This window comes from Phyllostomus discolor, chromosome 8 (genome assembly GCF_004126475.2).
Source record: "Phyllostomus discolor isolate MPI-MPIP mPhyDis1 chromosome 8, mPhyDis1.pri.v3, whole genome shotgun sequence".
Classification (NCBI taxonomy): Eukaryota; Metazoa; Chordata; class Mammalia; order Chiroptera; family Phyllostomidae; genus Phyllostomus; species Phyllostomus discolor.
In genome coordinates, this window is record NC_040910.2 from 107291649 (window position 1) to 107304698 (window position 13050).

The following is a 13050-nucleotide window of genomic DNA, read 5'->3' on the forward strand; positions in this document are numbered from 1 at the left end:
GCACGGGGCCACACAGCTGGGAAGTAGAGGCCCCGGGATTCAAACCGGGGCAGCCTGGCCCTGCTGCATCAGAATGCCTACCCCACAGACACTTGAGAAGTTTAAACCAATCGTTTATGTGAATGGCCGAGTGAGTAACAGATAAATGGGGCTCCCTTCCTAGCCTGTCTCACTCTCCTTAACTTGACCGTCTGAGGGGAGACTGTGGGGCTGGGGGGCACTGCGGGAATTCTACAGAGACAGCCTGGTACGGCCCCCGGGGCTCCGGGCTGTGGGGCTCCAGAAAGAATCCATGCGAGGCTAGAAGGTCCTAGGAAAACCCTCCTGGCCCGGCCCGGCAGGCTGTAACCGGATTCCCGAGCTGGCCTCCTCATCGGGCCCAGGGAGGCCCAGCGGCCTGGCCCTTTGCCCCTGCAAGGGGTAGGCCCGGGGTCACGGCGGGGTGGGCGGAGAGGTCAGGAGGGGCCGTGGGGAGGGGCCCGGGCACCCCCCTCCCCACCCCAAGCAGCTGCTAGCGTCTGTCAGCCACCCTGCGGGGCACGGCCAGGGGGGCCCGCTGGCCTCTACGTCTTCCTGACAGGCCCCTCTCCTGAGGCCAGGAAAAAACAACAAGGGGCCCTCCCCTCCTGGCAGCCCGTTTGCTAGATGAAGGCCGGGCACCGGCACCTTTAACCTCCTCAAAGTCAGCCTGTCCCTGTCAAGGCCCCCGCGGGCCTGAGAGGCAGAGACGGATGGAAGTGGCTCTTTGTGGAAACAAGGCCCGGGGCCAGGAGGCCAAGGGGAGCGGGGCCTTCGGGAAGGGAGGGGACCCTGTTTCTGGTTGTTGTGGGGGGTGGCCAGGGGAGGAAGAGGAAAAGCATGTGTTGGGAGGAGGGGCCCTGGAGTGGGCAGTTGACCAGGAACCGTCCCAGAGAACTTGGAATTTCCCCCATTGGGCATGGCCAGCCCCCTGGCGGCGGATTCAGGGTGCCGTGCACCCCACCCGCCTGTGCCTGGGGCTGCTGCGGGGTGTCGGAGGTGGGACCTGGGGCTGCAGGTAGAAGATTCAGGTAGGAGACAGGACTGTGCGTGGTCTCAGGCAAATCCTGCGCCTCGGTTTCCTCGCCGGCAGGTGGCTGCTCTGCGGGATGTCCGTGCAAAGACTTGGCTGGCTGCAGAGGGTGGCGCAATGCTCTGCGGGCCCCCAGGGCACGGCACGTCCCAGTGGAGGATGAAGATGGCCCATCTTAGTCCCCAAACACCTTCTCCTATGGCCATATAACAGAAGGTCAAGGTCACGGCCTCGGGAACCAGGAGAGCACGGGTTCAACCCCCAGCTCTGCCATTATAATGAGCTTCATGGCTTTCAGCAACTCGCTTTATCGCTTGAGCCTCAGTGTTCTCATCTATACATTGGGAATGCACTTTTTCTTCTCCCCCCATTCAGTTGCTGAGAGAAGTGAGCGAGGCGAGCCTGGCGTACAGTTTTTGGTGACACGAGCCGGGTGAGGCTGAACACGCCTGAGGTTTGCATCCTAAGGTCGACTCCGGAAGGCCCTGTGGAATGTCTGTGTGCCCCCCAAGAGGGACAAGACGAAACGATTAGCATTCGCTCAGAAGGCTGACGCATGAGCCAGACGAGACACCTTTCCCGAGCAAGACCTCAGGGGAGGGGCAGGAGGCTGGCCCGCTCTGAATACGGAGGGGGTCTTCTGGGGCTGGGGTCTGCACTGCCGGGCCTGGCCTCCGTGTGGAGTGTGTGTGTCCTCTGCCCCTCAGAAGGCTCTGAAGACACAGGGTCGCTGCTGCCCTCGGGGACTGCGTGAGGCTCACACTACAAGATGAACAGGACCGAGGTGGGGAAACCACAGAATATGGTCCCGTGACTGCCACGGAAGCCCCCTCGGGGCGTGCGAGGTGGGGCCGGACATTCCACCCCAGGGAACCAGCGATGGGGTCTCTCTCTACCCTGTCCCCAAAAGTGCTGATGGAACAGGGACAGCTCCCTCGGAGGAACCTCTTCTCTCGCACACGTGCATCTTAAACCTTGGGGCTGGCCGTCGCGTGCCCGCTGCCAAGACTGTGGGCAGGTGCCTTAACAGCACGATGCACAGAGGGGCCTGCATCGGAGCCTCGGCTTTTGGAAGTCACGTGACCTCGGTTTCCTCATCGGAAAGGCAGGAGCTTGCTGTGCGGACGAGGTGCAGACACCCAGAAGGGGCTCAGTAAACATTTGCTTTCCAGGGCTTCTGCATGCACCTGGTGGAGTCGGGGCAGCCAGGTAAAGCACAGGAAGTCCAGGTGAGGTACGCTCCATGCAATATTAGGAACACACGCTGATATGTCGTGTGTTGTTGATCAGAAATCTAAATTTAATTGAGTGTCCTTCCTCCTCCTCCTCTCCCCTCCCCAAATCTGGGAACCCTCATCTGAGGCAAAAGTCGTCTTCAAGATGCAAGAAGGCTCAGTTGGGTCTTATCTTCCGGGCCAGGGTATGTGCACTTTGACAGAAGACTCTGGAAGGCATCTCCAAAGGAGGCCTTCCAGGGGGAGGTGTGTAGTCGGACAGGTTTGCAGGAGGAGCCCCAGAAAGGTCTCCCGTGGAGGCCTGTGAGCCAGACAAAGCAGAAGAAAGGAGGGGGGAGGGAGGAAGGGTGTCCAGGTGGAGAGAGGGAGGACAAAGGTGAGAGCCCCTGGGCAGGAAGTGCCTAAAGAGGGGAGGAGGGAGGCCCCCGGTGCGGGGCAGGGAGCTGGCTTGGGAGACTCCCAGCCGCCCACTTCCCGGGGCGCATTGTTGCCGCCTTTGCTTGCGAGGCAGCAGTGCCATTACTGGGGGGGGGGGGGGGGGGGGACCAGCTGAGCAGATAGGACAGCAAACTGGGGATTTATGTGGTGTGGGAACAGCTCGGGTTTCCCTCACTGTTTACCCAGCAGTATTTTGTAAAACAGAAATCAGTGCGAGGGTAACCACAGCTGGGAGTTACTGGCTCTGGCTGCGAGGCGGGCTGCAGTGGTGGTGGGGGGTAGGGGGGTCTCCTCCATAGCACTTTGCTCTGCATTAGCTTGGAAGTTGCTAAAGGAATGTGCCCTTCCCCAGCGGGGGTCCAGGTAGAAAGGGTGGGCAGGTCCTAGGCTGCTCTCTCTCCTCCAGGACAAAGGCCAGCACCCCCGAGGGAGCCTGAAGCCTTAGAGATCACGCAGGCAGGGGTCAGGACCCCACCTGGGGCCAGGCCCGGACACACCAGCTAGGGAGGCCGGCCGGGAGGGAGACGCCGGAGTTCGATGGAAGAGAGAGGGGGCTCCACCCGAGGCTCCGTGGTGTGGGCCAGTTTTGCCTTGCAAGAACATGGGCGTAGTTTCACCAGATCTTTCTAGATGTTTAAAAGAGCCATGATTCTAGATTTTTATAGGGGATGTCTCCATTTTTAAACGTCGGCAATGAATTCAAAACACTGTTGCTCAATGAAAAGATGCCGACAGGCACAATCTGGTTCTCGAACCGGCCACTTGCAGCCTCTGCTCCCCTCCAAGGCTGCCTGCTCCCACTTTACCGATGACAAAGCTCGGGCCCAGAGAGGCCTAGTGGCTTGCCCGAGGCTGCACAGGCTGCTACTGGGAAAACCATGGGTCCAGGACGCCAGCCCTATGCTCCTTGCCCAGGCTGGCGGTTTTGTTGGCTGAGCCCGGGGGTCTCACCAGACGGTTCTGCAGGTGTTCCCCGAGCAGGTCTCATTTGCACAGACGTGACATTTGCAAACACCCCCATGACTGACTCGCTTCTGGCAATGGCCCCGAGGGAGTGGGGCTGGCGTTAACCCATTTCCCATAGGTGAGGGGACCCCGAGGCTGGGAGGAGCTAGGTGACTTGAAGAGCAACAGCCTTAGGAAGGGCTGGGGCCTGGTCCCCCCAGGACAGATGGGGGTTCTTTTTTCCACCTCCAAACTCTGTCATCCTTGGGGGTCGGGGTGGGGTGGGGGTGGAGACAGCCTGAGATGGATTGTAAACTCCTAAAAGGGACCAGAAAATGGATGGATGGGATACTCGGGCAAACGGAATATTCTCCGTAACTGAAAGTTAATTGAAAATCCATAGGTTATCAATTTTCCAAGCAAGGGAATAAAATAGAAGGTATTTCAAAGAGCAATTATAGGAGGCACGGTTTAATCTTTCTTTGATGATTCCGAAGGCATGTCAGGGGAATGTAACGCTTCGGGGTGTCATTACGAACACCAGTAATTACTGTGTGGAGCTGTGAGGCAAGCCCTCATCAATGCCCTCCCGGCTGTTTGGGGTGTTCTGATCGCAGCGCAGGGCGGGGAGCCTGCCCAGCCCACATTCTGACCGGCTCTCTCCACCTCGGCCTGTTTCAGGGCAGGGCTGCCAGCCTTCGCCTTCTCCTGTCAGCCTGGGATGATGCCGACTCCTTGGGTGCTCACCGTAGGAGGTGCTACTGAACAAAGGGCTGAGGATCACACGGGGTCAGCACAGGAAGGCATCTCAGGCCATGAAGTGTGTGCACTCGCTTCACTTTGCCAGGGAGGAGTCCGAGGCCCAGAGAGGTTAGGGCCCTTGTCGAAGGTCACACAGCGGGGGGTGGGGTAGGGGTGCTGGATCTGGGGTTTCTGCTTTCTAGACTTTTCCTGAATACCCTACCAAGGCAGGAAAGTCCTGTGGGGAGCAAAAGCTTAACACAGGGTCGCACATGCAAACAGAGATGCACAGGGTCTCTCTGGCCACAGATCTCCCCAGCCTCAGGGGACAGGAGTGCGGACCCCTTAGCTCAGGGCGGGCAGGAACCCGGGCCCGGATAGCTGAGACGGTCTGTGGTTTCTTGAATGTCGGAGCATTTTACTACACGGTAATTTTGAGGGTTCAGGCTCCCGAGGCCTTTCTTCTTTTAATTGAAGAAATAAATAAAGTCCCCTAAGGCACGCCTGGCCATGGAGAGAGGCAGGTGCAGCGGGCACTCCGAGGGCAGCAGCAGCTGGGGAGGACTCTGTGTCACGGAGCAGTCAAGTCCGAAGCAGAGAGCGAGCCGGCCTCATCGGAGCCCCCGGAGAGGGAGACCACGAGGGCGGCACACACAAGCGTGTGTCCACGTGTGCACGCCTCGTCCCTACACAGAGCCCACGCATGCGGGCCACACGGTATGTACAAAACCAAGGAGAAGCTCGGCACACCAGCTCCACATGTGTGTTTGTGACAGGCGCTGCTGTGTGTACGTCCTTGCCGTCACGGCAGAGCCCCTGTCATCTGGGCAGAAGGACCGAAATGGGGGTGGCACACGCAGACATGGCACAGACACTCCCAGCCACGCGCACACTGAGCTAGACACGCCAGGAGGCACATCAGGGCAGACGCGTCCCCACACCCCACTCCCTCTGCATGTGCGAATGCCCCCCCTCACCAGGTGTCTCGAGTTTTATCAGCCCGAACTCACAGACAGCGGGGTCCAGGGGTGAGCTCTGAAACCCTGGCGTCCCGGCTCTCTGGTCTCCTTCTTGCTCTCACACGCATGCACACACACACACACACACACGTGCACACACGGATGCATGCCTTCAGCCTTGGGTTAGTTTTGAGAGCTGAATGTGGGGAGTTACGTTTTCAAAATGCAGCAGCATTCATTCTGTTGGCTTTACCCACATCGCCACTCCCACTTTGGGCATCCGAATAGTTAATGCCCCAGGTCTGGGACCTTCAAAGCATCTCACATGCTGGTCAAAGGGTCCTGCCTGATAGTCTGTGGAGGAGCTTTCACCTGCAGGGAGAGGAAGAATAAGAAAAACTGGTGCGAGAGTTGAACACGGTAACAGTTCAGCATTCGGAGGAACAGGACAACGGGCCCGGGGTCGCCATCTGGTGGTTATCACCAGAACTGCAGCACATTCAGCCATAAGCCCAGGCCTAAGCTTCTGCTCTTCTGGAATGTGTGGATGAGACCTTGACTCTAGCAGGGTGGAGGAGGGGTGGGGTGCCAAACCCCTGCGGCCTAACCTCTGTGGCCTCACAGCTGCATGCAGACACGGAGGGCGGAAAGAGAGCTCTGTCCAGGTTATGAACCCCTTTCCCCCAACACAGCCCCAGGCTGACATCTGCCTCAGCTTCCGTTTTCCATATTTTAAATGGAAGATAATGGGAAAGTCAGTGGACTGCGGGCGGTCTCCACCCTCTGCTGTTAACAATAGCCAACAAATGTTTATTGAGTCCCTACTGCCCGAAGTACTGGAGTGAGCGAAACAGACCAAGTTTCTGCCCTCGTGGAGCTGAGCTTCTAGGGAGGGCGGAAGAGCAAGACACACACACACACACACACACACACACGAAAGCAGGGACCTGTGCCCGTGCTCAGTGCCAGGACGAAACACACTCGGAGCAAGTGGGAGGGAGGTGGTGTGGGTGGGGCTTGTGTTGTCTAAAGCAGCGTGGGCAGGGGTGGCCGCTCCAGTGCGGTGGAGGAGCAGAGGCCTGATGGGAGGGAGGGAGGGAGGGAGGGAGGGAGCGTGCGGAAATTCAGGAGAACAGCGCACAGCAGCCAAGAGCACGGCAGCGTGGGCAAGTGCACCGATGCGGAGAAGCGCTCGGAGAGCTCAAGGAATGGCGAGGAGGCTGGAACGGGGTGAAGGACGTGGGTGGAGAGAGGTCAACAGTGCAGCTGGGTGGGAGGAGGGGAGCCCAGGGCAGGCGACTGTGTGTGCTGTTACCCCATCTTGTTCCGACACGGGCGTGAAGGCAGCCCTCGGTGTCCTCCACGGAGAGCACACCGTGGTCTCGGCACCACCCTGAGCACTTGGCCACGTGTTAGACTCGGCAGCGACAAACCCTGGTGCCTCCCTGTGTTTCTCACACAGCCCAGTTCCAGGGAGGAGACACACTCCCATAGAACAACAGCAAGGCATAGAAGACAGCAGAAGGTGTGAGTGCGGAACGGTGCGGCCTCCACGGGCATTTGCAGCCCGGAAGGTCATTCGGGGCTGGAGTGGTCACAGCACTCGTCTTCGGGGACTTGACCGTGTGAGCCTGGCATGGCTGCCTGCAGGACAGGGGGGCGGGCCATCGGAAGTGGGGACAGTCTGGGCAAAGGATGGCAGGGCGTGAGAAGCGTCACCCTGAGAATAAACATGCCCCCTTTCAGGAAGAACAGAAAGTGCCCTGATCCTTCATTTAATGAGTGATTATTGAGCGAGGCACCGTTCCCCAGCTGAGTGACTTACCAACCGGATGAACTTGGGTGAGCCTTGGGCAGCCTGGTGACAACACCACCAGTGACGCTGGGGTGTACACGTGTGGGGACAGTGGGATGAATGGGTCACGGTGTCTGCCCAGAAAGACTTTGCAGTCCATAGAGGGGAAGGTGGAAAACCTGGTAGCTCCAGGTAGAGATTCCAGCCCCCTGCTGCGACTGGCTGAGGGCAGCGAGGGGTGGGGGGGTGTGGAAGGCTGGTCGCCTAGCAGACCAGGGCCGAGGTCCATGCTCCATGACGAGCAGCCAGGCCTGACTCTCCTGCAACAAACGTTTCCAAGTAAGCTTGTGCCTCCAAAAGGCACAAAAGGAAACCTCTCAAAACCAGTCTCCTCCCTGTACCTCGGGAGCTGACCTCCCGGAGAAAGAATTATAAATGCAAGAGTCTCTCATCAATCTACAATCAGGCACTGAGCACCTGCCTAGGAGATCAGAGAAGAGGCCCCTGGCTGGGGACCTCCTGCAGGGGCTCCCTGGGGTGGCCCAGCAGGCTCTCCAGGCAGAGGGTGACCAGGCCAAGGGGGTGGGGACGGGTGCTGTGGACTGCTGATCAGAGTGGAGAGGTCTCCGGGCCGGGTAGGGCTGGCCTGGGGAGGCCCAGGGAAGGAGGGGCTGGGAAGGATTCAGGAGGCCCAGAGGAGGGGGGAAAGTGTGTGAGGGGGTGGGCATGTGTGTCGGGGGGACAGGAAAGAACCAAGCACGAAGGGGAAAGGAACAAAGCAGGCTGTCCGGAGGGCAGGTGCGGTGGAAAGCAAGGGGGGTACTGCTGGGAGGGTCCTGAGAGCCAGAATGCAGAATAGGGAATGCCCGCTGAGGAGTCCAGAGGGCACCAGAAGGTGCTGAAGTTGTGGGAGGGCAATGTTTGCACCGGGGCACTGAAGGGGGAAGCGGGAGGAGGCCATTTGGGAATCTGAGAGAGCAGTTCCCCCCGGGGAGGGGGGGGGCTGCTGCCTGCTGGGGGTCGGGGGGAGGCAGCAGGAGGCAGAAGGACTGGACTCTGCAGGAGCCTGGAGCGGCCGTGTCCTGTAAACAGTCCTCCGCACCCCTCAGCAGCTCTGGGTTCAATGGGTCTCTAGGGTTTGCCACTGGGATGCCCCTTAGCGGAGGCTCCTTGAGTTCCTTGCAGAGGCAGCCACAGACCTTCTAGGTCTGAGGGGAGCTGTGCTCTGAGAGGGACTCAGGGAGCACCCGTATCTGGACAGAGCAGTCCAGCCTGCCCTGAGAATTGTCACTGATCAGGTTTCCGGGGCAGGGTCGCCCCCAGCGGGTGCCCCTCTGGCCTCTGACACTTTTTTCATGGTCTCCTTCTCTTTTCTCCTCTCTTTCTTGACTGGGGACTCGGAGAAGAAGGTTCAAGGCCTGGCTCCGCCCCTCACTGGCTGTGTGACCAGGGTCAAGCCCTGTAGGGGCTGTTAACCTTCTCTGCAGCCCTCACTTCTCTTGTTTAAACACCTTTGCTCCTCTGGCGGGGGCCCCCACCCCTTGTGCCTCAGTCCCACCTCAGAGGGGTCAGGCTGCAGTGAAGGGTCAAAGGGAAAGGTCAGAGCCGCCCTGTGGGGAGCAAGGTTCCCCGGTAGCTCCCAGGGAGGCTGTGAGCCCGGGGCAGCCACCCTCCAGAACGCATCTGGGGTGACAGGGGATTTGAATCTTTCCTCTGCCAAAGAAGGTCACTGCGGCGACCATTCCTGGGTCCCAGGCCAAGACGAAGTCCCTCCAGCTGCCCACCACTGCCCATGTGGTGGGTCTCTTCCCCGCCTGAGCCGTCTGTCCCTACACTGGAGGAAAGTTTGCACCTGGAACCCCTCCTTGGCTGGGGGAGGCTAGTGAAAGTCCCCGACACGAGGGCCCTTGCTGCTGCATCCCAGGCACCCCGATCCTTCCCCAGAGGAGGCCGGGCCTCTGGGGCCTCACCCTGCGGCTCCGTTTTGTCCCTCTCAGAGCAGAGCCCTGCTTCCAGTCATCGGGTTTGATGGCATTGGCAGTGGGGAGGGCACAGAGCAGCCCTCCCCACTGCCAATGGGGGCAATTTTTCCCTAGGGAAAAGAGAAGAAAGTGGGCGTGAAAGACAGGAGGGACTGGGAGAGCTGGAAGGGACCCCCACCTCTGCTGACCACCCCCAACCTCCAACTTCACCGGCTCTGAGATTTGCCGTTCTTACTTATTAAAGCAGCTGCGTGCACTCGCATTCAATTACTTCTCTCACCTTGACATCAGGGACGTTTCTTAGTCGTGGATCCCAGAGATGACCAGTGTCTGCAGGGTGGTCAACCCTGAGCACCTCGGTTGCTTTGGGCGGCTTTCTAGCGGGCGGAAGCGCCCCTTCCGCTGGATTCCCTGGTGTCAGAGACAACGCCTCTCTTCCTCCCACCCACCACTGCCTCCAGGGATCCAGGAGTCTGCGCAAACCAACCCTGCAGGTTGGCCGAGGGGGAAACGGAGGCACTGAGAAATGGAGCCGTTCCGTGACCGGCTGGGACCAGAACCGGACACGCAGGTCGGGAAAAGCACCTCTGGTTACTTCAGCGGCCTGGCGGTTTGGCCCCCATCTGCCCACAGGCTGTGGCAGCAGGGCAGCCTCGGAGAAAGGAGCCGCGGCTGGGATGGTCTGGGCTACAGACGCTGCAGACAAGACCTCCTTTCGGGCGAATCCGCGAAGTGCCAGGCTCCACGGCCTCGGTGCGCCCTCTGCTGGCAGAGTCCAGCACTACAGCCCCTTTGCGCCTCTGCGCAAACACCCCAGAAATCAGCCGGGAGCACCTACCCATCCTACCAGAGCGGCGACCCACCTGAACTCTAGCCCCTCCTTCTTGGTAAGTTTTAGCTGCATGACCTTGGGCAAGGTGACCTCTCAGAGCCCTACCTGTGAAGTAGGGATAATGGTGCTTACCTCTCAGGGTCGGTGTGAGGATTACACCGGAGACCATATGGAAAGCACCCAGCACGGGGCAGGTGTTTTTTTAATGGCAGCTGTTATTTTTAATGCCGACCTTGCATATTGGCTATGAAAGAGACGGGGTCTGAGAAGGCTCCTCACAAAGGTAAAATGACAACCAGCGTTGATTCAAGGTGGCTAGTGCGTTAATAATACTTCCGAGGTGGTGGGCCCTCTGGGGGCTGTCAGGAGCCATCCTCTGTTTTAGCATGGACGCGGGCCTGCTTTCCTTTTCTTTCTGCTGTCTCCTGCTGACTCTGGGGGTCAAGGCTGCGGTGGGTGCGGGGAGCGTAGCTCCAGCAGGGCAGGTACAACTGCCTCTCCCCTCCTGGGGAGGGCTTGCAGACCAGCCTCCCAGCGGTTAGGGAAGGGCAGCTGTCTGTCGCTAATCATTTGGATTTGGCTTTTACCAGGCCGTCAAGCTCTGTTGTTAAAGAAAAGTGAAGGAGCTTTTTTTTGTGTGGAGGGCCCAGAGGTGTAGGGTGGGGTCCCAGGACAGAACTCGGGGAGGAGGAGCAAAGGCAGTGCTGGGTTTAAGGACAGATCTGGGGCCTCACAAAGTCCCTCTGAGAGTCAGGAAGAGGAGGATGGTGGGAAGAACCAGTGAGGATACGGCCAGCGCTGTCACCAGCCAGTGGCCACGGGGCTGAGCCTGTCCCACAGCCTGTGCCCAAGACCCTGTCATTGGAGCACCCAGCCTGCACCCAGGATGGGACATTTGTTCTGTCTCCATCCATTCTCTGGACCCCTAGGACCCCACAGCAAGCCCCTGGACATGGAGGCAGGTGTGGAGGGGGTTCCCGCACTTGTACTTGAGAGGAGGGCTGAGGGGAGCACAGGGAGCCCCCTTGCATACAGGTCTCCTGGAGGGTCCTGTTCAGGGACCGAGTCCCCTGGGAGGAAGGGGTCATGTCTTCATCGGAACTGCTCAGCAAGGCAGTCCCAAACCAGGGAGGCCCTGAAACATGTGGGGAGACAGCTAGATGAGGCTGCGAGCGTGGGGAGGGGGAGAAGGAAGAAGACATGGACGGAAGGGAAGAGAGGGAGGGCAGGTGTTTATGGTAATTCTTGGAGGGTGGGGGCGAGGCCAAGCCAACCTGCTGCTCCTTGACAGTTTACCTGGCTGTCTGGGTGGGCAGATGGGGCCGCACCCCAGCAGCCTTCCGGCCCCGCCTCTGCGTATGGAAGGAAGAGACTGGCGGATGGCGGGAGACGCTGCAGAGGGAAGGAAGGCAGCACGGGACCGCTGGCTTGTGTATTAATATGATTTAGGGGAGTCACGGGTCACCCGCTCACGACCAGGAGCCACCCTGGAGTGCAGGTCTGCAGCTATTTCTAGACAAAACTGCATGATGAGATGAAATGGCGCCACTCCTGACCATTAAGTCATGAAGGCCACGGCCATCGTAAATCTCTGTGTCTGCCGTCCCCTGTGGAAAGACAGTCCGGCTGGTGCCAGCTGCCCTGGGGAGGCCCTCATCCGCCCTGGCAGAGCCTCTGAGGATGGGGCAGACCTCCGCGCCACGGACGATGAGGGGCCCGAAAGCCACCCTGGACCTTCACTGAGTTTCCTGGGCGACCCAGTTCACCCCCACCTGGGTCGTGTCTGACCGTTTGGGGCAGATACATTGACCTTCCTGAATCATGACGTCTGTACCTTAGACTGTGAGCAACAATAGCTCCCTGGCCAGGTTGTTTGTGAGGATAAAACAGAATAGTAAGCACAGAGCACAACCTGGTGCAAATATGCCTTGTGTCCTCTTCTTGCAGAGCCGGTTCTGTCCGCTCTTCCTCCGGTGTCTGACCCTTGTGACCCCTGTTGTCTCCATGGCTAATGCCTGCCCGTCCTCAAGGGCCTCCTCCCCAGGGGGGCTTCCTCACGCACCCACACATGGCTGGTCTTCTGTTTCCTGCTGTGACCGCACGTAGGTCCCTTTGGCGTGGTGGCTTCAAGACTGAGAGGCAAGGTGTCTCTGAAGGGTGGAAACAACTGTGATTGCTTTGGGTTTGAGGAAGCAGGCAAGGGAGATGGGGGTTAAAGAAGGTCGTGGTAGGGGGCAATCTCAGACTGACAGATTTGGAATTAGGGGAGGTGGGATTATTGGAGTCGGGGATATAGCTCTTCACCCAGGCCTGCAGATAGGAAGACCCTGCCTGGTCCGTTGCAGATACTAGGCCTGCAATTCTACTCTTGGCCACCAGGTGTCAGTGGTGTCCTTGGAGGCAGCTGTATTGGGAGAAGGAGCCCAGGAAACAGCGTGGCTTTTAAAAAAAATCAGGTCTCACCCACTCCCATATAAAGTTAGAGCTGCAGTTCTTGCTTCTCCGGCCCTGCCACGCCTTCTGAAGATGTTCGTCGGTGTCCCACTGCCCTGAGAATCTGCGTCAGGACCCTGCACAGCTCTGGCGCTGGCCGCTCCTGCAGCGCTTTCTCCTGCCGTCGGGAAAGCCAGTCTAGAGGCAAATGAGTGGGAGGGACACTCCTTAAATCGGCCCTAATTTTTTTTAAAAAGTCCCATCATTCAGAGGCCTTGCTACTTTAAAACTAGGACTGTGATCACTACGACATACTTCAAGGCGGTGTGTGTTGACATAGTAGCTGAGACGCTCTGAGCTAGAAACGCTGAGAAGATTGTCCTCTGCGGAGAAGCTCAAGTGTTTCCAGCCGGGAGGGGGGCGGGGCTGTCAGTGTCGGCTCTTCCCGGCTTTCTTTTCAGAGCGGCAGCAGAACGCAGTGGTCAGAGGCACGGCCCCAGATCCAGGCTGCCCGGGACCAGCGCCCGTCTCTACCACTCACCAGCTCTGAGAACTTGGGCGAGACTTGCCCTGTCTTTGCCTCAGTTTCCTCATCTGTGAAGTGGGAATGATAACAGTCTTACCTCCAAGGACTGTCAG